The following is an 11,313-nucleotide window of genomic DNA, read 5'->3' as shown; positions in this document are numbered from 1 at the left end:
ATGTTGGGGCATTTCATGGATACCTTAAAAGGTCCCAAGGAGGAAAGTGTCAGGCACTCCTGTCTTTCAGGTTTAGCCCTTTTTAATGCTTAATTTTTTAACATTTCTTCTACAGCATTAGCTTTCTGGTATGGTGGGAGACTTTTAAAAGAAGGGTTAAGAACATCAGAACACCTTTTCCGAGCGTTTGGTATTGTTATTTACTGCTTATGTCATTGCAGAAGCTGGAAGTATGACTAATGATCTATGATCTATCCAAAGGAAGTAGTGCCATTCAATCAGTTCTTGCAATCCTCGACAGGAAGAGTGAGATTGATCCTGATAGAACAAGTGGGCTATTGGCTAAAAAGGCAATTAAGGGACAGATAGAGCTGAAAAATGTGTTCTTTGCATACCCAACTAGACCTGACCAGTTGATCTTTAAGGGTCTGAACCTTGGAATTGAAGCAGGGAGGACAGTGGCACTTTTGGTACAAAGTGCTTCTGGAAAATCTACCATTATCGGCCTCATTGAGAGATTTTACGATCCAATGAAGGGATCAGTGTCTATTGATGGACAGGATCTAAAGAACTATAATTTGAGAATGCTGAGGGCACATATTGCACTTGTCAGTCAGGAGCCAACTATATTTGCAGGAACTATCCGAGGAAACATTGCCTATGGCAAAGAGAATGCTAAAGATTCCGAGAAAGAAAGGCATCAAAGCGTGCCAATGCTCATGAATTTATAAGGTATGGGAACTGCATTAAGTTAAACATTAATTCTTTCATTCTAGTTCGATTTGAAATATTCAATCAAAAATTACCTAATTCATCGATCTCTCAGATGATGAAGTTCGTTGTATGCTACTTTTAGTAGTCAATGATCATTTTCATGTTGTAATTTGCAGTGGGATGCAAGGTGGATATGACACAAATTGTGGAGAAAGAGGAGTTCAACTATCAGGGGGTCAAAAAAAAAGCGTTGCAATGGCACGAGCAATACTGAAAAAGCCTTCAATTCTGCTTCTAGATGAGGCTACCAGCAGGGGGATACTAAGAAATTTCCTCTACTTGTGCATTTGCGTTTTCATTTTCCCACCTATTGCACAAAAGGATTCAGCTGACGAAAGATCGAATTAATCTTCAAATTTGCTAAATTTCCTAAGCAGCAATTGTTAATGACAGTGTTACAAATCAGACTAACATACAAAATGGAATGAAGAAGTGGGGTCAAATAAAGATTTTTAGAAACAGAAAACAATTGCTTTCCACTGCCCAAGAATTAGCTAAACAAGCAAAAGAAAACGCCCAGAAAATCAAAATTAACAGCAGAAAACTCTTAAATTCAAATCAAAATTTCATGTATCAATGATTCAAATGTTCAATGCAGCTTAATCAAACAAACAATTAATTCAAATGTTCCGGAAAATGAAAGAATCACCAAAAATTAAGCAAAGCAAAGACCAAGAAATTCACCAAAGCTCCCACCACCACACAAAAACTTCCCATCTTTGGTGCCATAGATTTAAGCCTGATCCCTTTAGGCTCAACCTTAAAACCACTGGAGTTGACCACCACATCTGCTCCTACGCTAATCTTATGCTTCTTTGTATACCAGAACATGATCTTAAACTTCACCGCCGTGGCCATATCTACCCGGAAAACCCCCATTCGGTTCTCATAAACCACCTGTAAAGCCACCGTCGTGTTAGCAGTCCCTTGAACAGGCTTTGTAGCCTTCTTTTTGTGACCCTGGTAAAACCCCGGCACCAAAATGTTACCTAGGACATGACTTTTGTTTGGAAAATCATAAACTGTGACATTCAAAGTATCATACTTGATCCCTTTGTCTTTATTAGGGTTGTCTAGCCTCAGCGTGAGGTTTAAGGTACGGTCAACTGTGAGGTTCAAGGTTTCATTAAGTGATGGCATTGATAAGTAAAAAGTTTGTATAGAACACTTGGGATTTGAAGTACGTAGATTCAGCCACATGAAAAGTGCTGTTAGACCCAGAGTGAAGATGAAGCTACAGCAACATCTACAACATCCTCCATCGGAATCTGTCATTTTTTCCGGTGACTGAAAAATGGTTTTTTTCCGGTGATGTGTTGCAAAGGGTACTTACCGGTCTACAGGAAAGAAAAGATAGGAAATGAAGTCCTAAGGACATAGTGCTCTGAAAGCATAGTATAAAGAATTATTTATTTGCTTTGTCCTTTCTTCTTCTTAATAATAATAATAATAACTTGTTCGTTGTCATGGTGGACTGGTCCAACTACGAAGATTTTGAGCTGTTCCTGTTGTTGGCTTATCCATGATTGTTTACTAAACGGCCAATTTAGGTAAAATTTTTTGGGCACGGGTGTTAGAAAATTTTTAAATTTATAAGTAAATTAATTTTAGCAAAAATTATCAAAATAATATGATATAAAATTTTAATAAATATTATAAATAAATTTAATTAAATTAAAAAAATATATTTTATATATTCGTATTGATATAAATTATGATATGTAATTTTCGTATAAAATATGATATAAATATACGAATTTTTAATATTTTACATAATATAAATATAAAAATTATTAAATCTAATAATAATATTTTTATTAATGTGCGTGAACATCTTTTCTTTATTATTATTGATAGTTTAAACCCTTTATATTCTCAATGTGCCATGTGAGGTAGGAATTTAAATAAATATTTTTCAGGCTTTAAATTATTTAGAAAAATAATAAAGAATCCAAAATATGTTACTAATAGTTGTTTTCTCAAAGAATTAAATGATGGTTGATAGTTTCATTTTCATGATCTATCTATTAATTAAAAGATATATTAATCAACATGATATATATTTTATGTTTTATATTTTAAACTTTCTTATCAGCATTAATAATACTATACATATTTTTTAAAATATAATTAAAAAAATTAAAAAAATTAAAAATAAGACATATAATAATATTTTAATTTCATTTATAAAATTAAAAAAAATTATACTGTAAATGTACTAAAAGCGAACTCATTAAATATTAACCAAAATTTCTTTTGTTGGACAACAAAATGGAGACAACTTAAAAAATAGAAAAATTGAAGAACTAGACATGTTTGTATTTCGGATTTCAAAGGCCATTCTATGGCCCAAAAGAATAAAAAAAGGCTCAAAAGATGAACCTTAGAAATGGGCTGGTCTCAATTTCTTACTAGGCTCTATCGATTTGCCCATAAATATTTCTTGGAAGTGGTTGATGGGCCTCTTTGATAGAGTTGGGTTTTAAATTCTCTTTGTTTTAAAATTATTATCTTTTATTGATTTTTTTTTGGTTAAATTAATTTAATTTTGATAATTATTTTTAATAAAATAATAAAAATTACAAAATACGATTTATAAATTTTGAGTTTCTAATTTTTTAAAATATATTTTTTAAAAATTTTAATTTAATATTATATTTAAAAAAATAAAGTCATACTAGAATTACCTTAACAAAAAAAGTTAATAGGTAATAGTTATTTTGTGATGGAGGGAGTATATTTTAATAATTAAGTATTTTCAAGTTTCTTTGTTTAGCTCATTATTTATTTATTTTTTTTGTGTGTTTTGATTATGATATTTATCTCTCTGATTTTAGAATAATGAAATGTCCTACACATCCCCATATTTTTTGTAATTTATTAAATTTTAAGTGATTTGTTCTATATAAAATTATTTACTACTTTAATATATGGTGTAAAATTTATTTCAAGAAAAATTAATAAGAGAAAAATTCTATATTTCTAATATCAGAAAGAGAACCTAAAGGAAAAAAAAATCAAGAGAAAAAGGGAAAACAAAAAAGCAAGATTGGTAGTTGATTTCTAATTTAGAGAGAACCCAAAGAAAATAATAAGAGGAAAAAAAGGGGAAAAAAGTAAAAAAAAACAGTCCACTTATTTTTATTTTTTCTTTTCACACACAAAGGAAAACAACCAAAAATTTTTTATCAACCCAAGAAAAAAATAACCAAATTTCCAAAATATTTCCATTAAATCTCGTTAAGGATTCAATTAACCTCAAAGCATAACTGATTTTCCAATTATCCAAATTCAATTAAGCAGATTTGGCACAAATTGTCTTTTAATTTTGTAAACATCTTGCTAAGAATGCTTGGTATAATTTTAATCCATACGTATTGAACTATTGATATTAATGATTTGGACAGGTGGATGTATATTTTTTTTTTCATGTCTTTTTTATTTTTATTTCTATTTTAACAAAATAAAGAATTATTTTGTTTTACAGAGTGATTACAGTCTAAAGATAAGAAAATAAGTTACAAATGTTATAAATTTTAAAGTTCAAACTTGTTAGCCTTGAGTTGATCCTTATTTTAAAATGATAAAATATTAAGCTAAATAAACTTGATCAAGATTTTGAAAAGATTTATTTAGTACATATTTTTAAGTTTTATATTTTAGTACTAAATAAATAATATATTTTTTAAAGTGTAAACAAACCTTTCTTTATTTTCATATTTCTCAAATCAAATCTATCTTTTAAAGATTATCTATTTGAGCTTAAATGAAATTCCAATTGTTGTTTTTAAAGTGAACTCATTCATTTTGAATTAATACAATTTTGATAATATTGGTTTTGAGAAATAGATTAACTTAAGAAAGTTGTTTTACAAGAATAAAGTTTTCCAATATTGAATTTATTTTATTTTTCTATATTAATTCACAAAGTTTTAATATTTGAATTTTATATAGTTGAAAAGCGCATTGAGTCTATTTTCTAAAGGATCAAACAAATAAAAATCTAAATTTTTTAAGAAAAGATTTTAAATTTTTACTAGATACTCTATAGTTGTCCAAAAACTACACATATAGTAGCTTTGAAAATTCACTATAATTCGTACACAATGAATTATATGATGAGTTTTATATGGATACAAATCTCTTTAAGTCTAGTTCCTAAATCTATAAACGGTTTGTGATTTGGACTTGTATAACTCAAGACATGATCAAATTAGTGAGCAAAGTGCAAAATGGGATACTACCACCCAGCATGGACATGATTGATCCCCTCTAGAAGGGATCGATTGATTTCTTATACAAAAAGCTCTTTGGGTCAAAAACATGAAAAAAGGATCGATCACCCTATGTAGAGGATCGATCACCCTTTTAACCAATTGATCCCCTACATAAAAGGATCGATCGGGTATGTTATTTTCAAGCATGAATTGGTTCAAAACATGAACCAATCGATCCCCTCATGGAAGGGATCGATTGGTTCTGGGCAAAGACATCTCTAACGACTATTTTATTAAGCATTCAACGACTACTTTATTTTTTCAAGCATCTTTAATGGCTAGCTCTTCATTTTTTCTATATATTGGCCATTCCAACTCATCAAGAAGATTAATGAAATAAGAGAGCAAGTGTTAACAAGTTATATATTCATTTTCTATTAGAATCAAGAGTTTTTAAAGCTTAAATTTAATATCTTTTGTATTTCTTGTATCTAAAATATTGTTGGATTTTCATTTATCATTTTTTTTGTACTTCATTAGGCAAACACTCAACCTTAAGAGGTATTTTAGTTTGCAAAAATTATTTGGGTTATTTTGTAAGCAAGAGGTGAGGTATCCTTTTATATTGTAAGGGTAGAGGTTGCTATTTAAGCATTGAGAAAAAGATAGAGATTTAGTACAAGATGATTTGTATCTTGTAAGAATTTTTTTTTCGATTAGTGGATTGAAACCTTGGTGTGAACAATCAAGAGAGAGGATATAGATGTCTTGTGAAAAAAGATCGAACCTCTATAAATCATTATGTTTGATTTCTCTATCCCTATCTCCTTACAATTTATTTATTTTTTTATATTTGATTTTAGGTTCATTAATTATTATTGTTTGCATTATATTTTCATCAAAAGTACTTATTGTTTTAATTTTCATTCAATTATATTGAAATAATTTATTTGGAAAGAATTTGGAGAAATCTAATTTATCCCCCCTTTTGGATCATCATCTCACCTAAAAAGCTAACAATTGGTATCAGAGCTTTGATTTCTTTTTGTAGGTTTAACCACCTTGAGTAAAGATCCTATATTCAATTTTGGTTTCAAGATGATGAGGAAGTCCTCAAAGCTGTTATAGTTGATAAATTTGAATTTTGTGAATGAAAAAAGAGGATGAAAAAGTTCATAATGGCCCAAGATTTTAGAGCTTGATATGTGGTTGAAAAAGGCTTAGAATTTCTTCAAATGATGCAAACTACATAAGGCAAATGATAGATGATGTCAAGGCTAAGTGCTTACTATATGGAGCTTTTGACTCTCACAAATTTAACTTGGTATCAAAGTATCCAACCTCAAATAAGATATGAGAGAAATTGGATAAAATACATGAAAGACAACAATCTAACTGAAATGCATGTCTTATGGCTCTTGAAGATTCGAAGGTAACCTCTAATTCTATTGATTTAAATTCATATGCTTTTGATGAATTACAAGATGCTTATAATGAGCTATATCTTGAATATGAATCAATGAAGAAGAAATATAAGAAAATGATTTCAAAGTTGAATATAGAGAATGAGTTTTTAATAAATGCAAAAAATGCTTTGAAAAAAGAAAATGAAAAATTGAAAATAGATTTTGAAACCTCTCAAAATAGGTAAAAATTTTAGAAAAAGAAAATTTTGATTTGAAAAATAAATTTGATGTTTTGATGAATGAAAAACGAGAGTTTTTATATAAGAGTTTAAGTGCTAAAATGATTAAATGTAATTTTTATAATTTTCATAGTCATACTATACATACTTGTCCTATTAAAAGAAAAAGTTTCATTTAGAATTAGACAAGTATGGGTTCTTAAAAGAACATGAGATTTGCTCACAACTCTCAAGGACCTAAAGCAATTTGGGTACAAAAAATCAAATGAGATTGTCACTTGTAGGTATGCTGAGCAATGAGCTAAAATATGAGATTAAAGATTGAATACTCTAGACACACAATGGAGATGGATAACCTTTAAACTTTTATTTGAAGAGAATTTGAATTTGGTTATCTATTCTTGATGAAATTTGAATACTTGATTGATTATGCAAAATTTGGTTGACATTGATTACAAGACATATGTTGCATAATCTTGAGAAAATGTGAGCTTGAGTTAAGTATGCATTTATTTATTTATTTATTTATTAAATGTATGATTTTAATATATTCATCATGCTTGTTGATATTGTATTTAAGGCTTGAGATATATTTTGTATATGCCTATATGACCATATTGATTAAAATTACTCAATTTGTTCTTAATGCTTGGATAGTGTGAAATATTTTTTAAAAACTTGATTGTTGTATTCTAAATTATTTTAACTCTTGATTTGTGATTTTAAAAATTGATGATAATCTTGTGCTTAAATCATATATATTGATGTTTGATTGTTTATCTTTTAATTTCTTATGAAATAGTCTTAAAATATGCTTTAATTCTTTATCCTTATTAATTTAAGATCTATTTCTTCTTTTGTGATTGATGAATTGATGAACTTTATGTGCTTAATGGAATATATTGATTCTTGGTTCATCTTTATGTTTTTGGTTAAGATATGTGCTCATATGATCATTAATTCAATTTGACCTTAATGCTTATGGTTTAAAATGCTTGAATTATTTATCTGTTGATTGTGAAAAATATTTTGTGAAATATGCTTATTTTTGTGCTTAAATGTTTTATTAATTTTGTGAAATATTTTAGATCTTTGTGCTCAATTGATATATCTCTTTATTTGTAATTTTGAATATGATGAACTACTTGCTTGTAAATGATATGTGTTATTGGTTCATCTATTATTCTTATCAAATGTGTTATTATATGAATATGATTGAGCTTTACTTGACATGATTTCAATATGACTTAAGTAAATGATTGTCTTTTGATGCTTATTTTTAGCTTAAGTTATTATTGATTATGGCATATAATTTGTGTAAACATATTTATGCTTTTGTGCTAAAATTTTCTTGAATATATTTTGATGATAAATATGTCTTCCTTGAGTTTTTAGTTTTTATATGACCTAAAATTTATTTTGACATATTCTTTGATGATTTCTTGAATATACATGAATATTGAATATGTTTATTTTATGTTCATGAATGATCTAAAAGGTTTGATTTTTGCACATTACATGAAAACTTTTGCTTTAGTGCCATTATTGTGTTATTTAATGTTTAAATTGATATATGACCTTTAGCTTTAGTATATATCTTCCTTGCAATTGACAACTTGTGCTTAGTGAATAAATTTTCTTTTGCTTATAATAACTTAGAATATGAAATTGTTTTCTAACAAATGGTATAATTTTTATCAATTGATTTTCTTAATGCTTTTAATGAAAATCCTCTATCAAGAATATTTTCTAAGTATATACTATGAGAACTTGAAATGAGCCTACAATTTTGAAATTTTAAATATAGCAAGCAAAGCATGTCATCATCATCAATCAAGCTCAAGTACATAAAAGACTAGCTCAAATGATGTGGAATAGAGGATTCAAAGTCTCACTCAACTACAATGAGCACAACAACATAATTTGATAAAGATGGAGGTAATTATATTGAATCTATGTTATGTGCCTATGATTTATAATGTTTAATACATGATTTGATAAATACTTGCTTTGATATGTGCAAAAATGAGATATTATGTTTGAATTTACGAACATTTTGCACAAATTAATCATCAAGCTACTTGATAGAATTTGTCTTAACTTTGTTAAAAGTTTGGATTGATTAATTCACTTTGATTAATATTTATGCCTAGTTCTTGATTACTTTGATTAATAGTTTTTATTGCATGAATATTCATTTGAATCTTTGAATGTGTTCATTGATTAAGAATATTGAAATAGCTTACACCACATTATGTCTAAATGTTTGTATCTTTATTGATATATTACTATATGTGATTTGAAATATTTTTGCATATGCTTTATGATTTTGATTGAAATATATGATTGAATACTTGCATATGTTTGAGTTAAGTACATTGCTATGGATTGAAATAATTTAAAATATATTTGAATAATTATGCTTTCATTATTTCTTTGTTATAGCATATGTGCTCATCATGTTTGAAAAATCATGCTTGTATAATCTTTGCTAGGACATGATGATTGAACTTTATTGCTCATTAGTATTCATTCATTATACATATGAGTTTTTGATTTTTGTTTGGATATGATAGCTTATGAAAGATTACTATTATCATTTATGCATGTATTGAATGAATCTTTCATATGCTTGCAGTATGCGTGTCCTATGAAAGTTGTTGAATAAAATTGATAACAATTGGTATCAAAATTACTAAAGAATTTTTTTTAACTTGCATAGACATTTGTTTATGTGCCTATCCTTGATATAGCTTATACCTTTCATGCAAAATTGTGTGTGCCTTAAATTGATTAATCTTTATTTTGAAAAGAAAGAGAAATCTTAGAATATAATTTTGCTTAATTTGTTTTATGATAATAATTGGTATGCTTTGTGATAATATATCTTTAACAATTGATATGAGCTTGTATGCATGCGCTTGAATTTATGCTTAATTGTTGTTGATGTTTTAGGTTCTAAGCACATCTTATCCTAACATGATTTATGAGTAGATTGTATATCATTCATTATCCTTTGCTCATAAATTTTATGTAGTAAATTTGATGACTTGTACTAAAACGCTAAAATTGGATACACTTATGCTTTTGTCTTATGCCTTGAATTGATCTCTCTTTCTTTTGAAATGACAAAAAATGGGAGAGAGTTTATAGATATTTCTTCTTGTATGCTTATTGCAATTGAAATAGGAGTTTAAACATTTAGTATAAAGAACATAAACAAAAAGAAGGAGAAATGTTTCATGAATATATTTGTTAATGATGTCTCTTTGTGTTTATTTGCTCATTAATATGCTAATGCATTTTTGCTATGACAAAAAGGGGGAGAAATATCATATGGGTAAATTTGATTATGACATGTACATGTTTGATTGTGCTTAGTTCATATATTTGACTAATATATATTTGTTGAGTTATATTGGATTAGGATGCATTAATTAATGGGGAGTTTTGCTATGCATTGTTAAAGAGGGAGTTTTTCAAAATATCTTTCAAAATCTTAAATGTTTCAAACAAAGTTTTTCATCAAGCAAATTTATCTTTAAGTTTTGTCATATCAAAAAGGGAGAGATTGTTAGCCTTGAATTTATCCTTATTTTGAAATGACAAAACATTAAGCTAAATAAGCTTGATCAAGATTTTGAAAAAGATTTATTTAGTACATAGTTTTAAGTTTTATATTTTGGTACTAAATAAATAAATGTTTTTCAAAGTGTAAATAAACCTTTCTTTGTTTTCATATTTCTCAAACCAAATTTATCTTTTAAAGATTATTTATTTGAGCTTAATGAAAGTCTAATTATTGTTTTTAAAGCGAACTCATTCATTTGGACTTAATATAATTTTGATAATATTGGTTTTGAGAAATAGATTAACTTAAGAAAGTTGTTTTACAAGAACAAAGTTTTTCAATATTGAATTTTTTTTATTTTTATGTATTAATTCACAAAGTTTTAATATTTGAATTTTATATGGTTGGAAAGCTCTTTGAGTCTACTTTCTAATGGATTAAACAAATCAAAATCTAAATTTTCTAAGAAAAGATTTTAAATTTTTACTAGGCACTCTGCAGTTGTCCAAAAACTACACATAGGATAGTTTTGAAAATTCATTATAATTCTTACACAATGAATTCGATGATGAATTTTATACAGATAGAAAGGCCTTTAAGTCTAGTTTCTAAATCTTCAAACGATTTGTGATTTGGATTTGTATAACTTAAGATATGATCAAATTAGTAGAGTACAAAATGAGATACTACCACCCAGCATGGATAGGATCGATCCCCTCTAGAAGCGATCGATTGATTTTTTATACAGAAAGCTCTTTGAGTCAAAAACATGAAAATGGGATTGGTCACCCTATGTAGAGGATCGATCAGCCCTTTAACCAATCAATCCTTTACATAAAAGGATTGATCAGGTAGGCTATTTTTAAGTGTGGATTGGTTCAAAACATGAACCAATCGATCCCCTCATGGAAGGGATCGATTGTGTCTGGGTAAAGACATCTCCAACGGCTATTTTATCAAGCATTCAGTGGCTACTTTCTTTTCTCAAGCATTTCCAATGGCTAGCTCTTCATTTTCTCTATATATTGACCATTCCAACACACCAAAAAGATTGATGAAGCAAGGGAGCAATTGTTAACAAGTTATATTTTCATTTTCTCTTAGAA

General features: G+C 27.8%; 2 pseudogenes across 1 annotated transcript; one reads left to right on the top strand and one right to left on the bottom strand.

Annotated features, from left to right (window-relative positions):
- Positions 1–1,162, top strand: LOC111301918 (putative multidrug resistance protein pseudogene; annotated as a pseudogene). The gene is made up of 3 exons (XR_016327934.1): positions 1–70; positions 222–732; positions 891–1,162. The product of XR_016327934.1 is annotated as a putative multidrug resistance protein pseudogene (transcript).
- A 136-nt stretch (positions 1,163–1,298) lies between these two features.
- LOC111302280 (protein NDR1 pseudogene) lies at positions 1,299–2,195 on the bottom strand (annotated as a pseudogene).
- Between the last annotated feature and the right edge of the window lie 9,118 nt (positions 2,196–11,313).

Source organism: Durio zibethinus, chromosome 15, assembly GCF_047325235.1.
Source record: "Durio zibethinus cultivar Kanyao isolate XHJ-2024 chromosome 15, ASM4732523v1, whole genome shotgun sequence".
Classification (NCBI taxonomy): Eukaryota; Viridiplantae; Streptophyta; class Magnoliopsida; order Malvales; family Malvaceae; genus Durio; species Durio zibethinus.
Note: the sequence above shows the minus strand (reverse complement) of the source record. Positions and strands in the feature narration are given on the sequence as shown.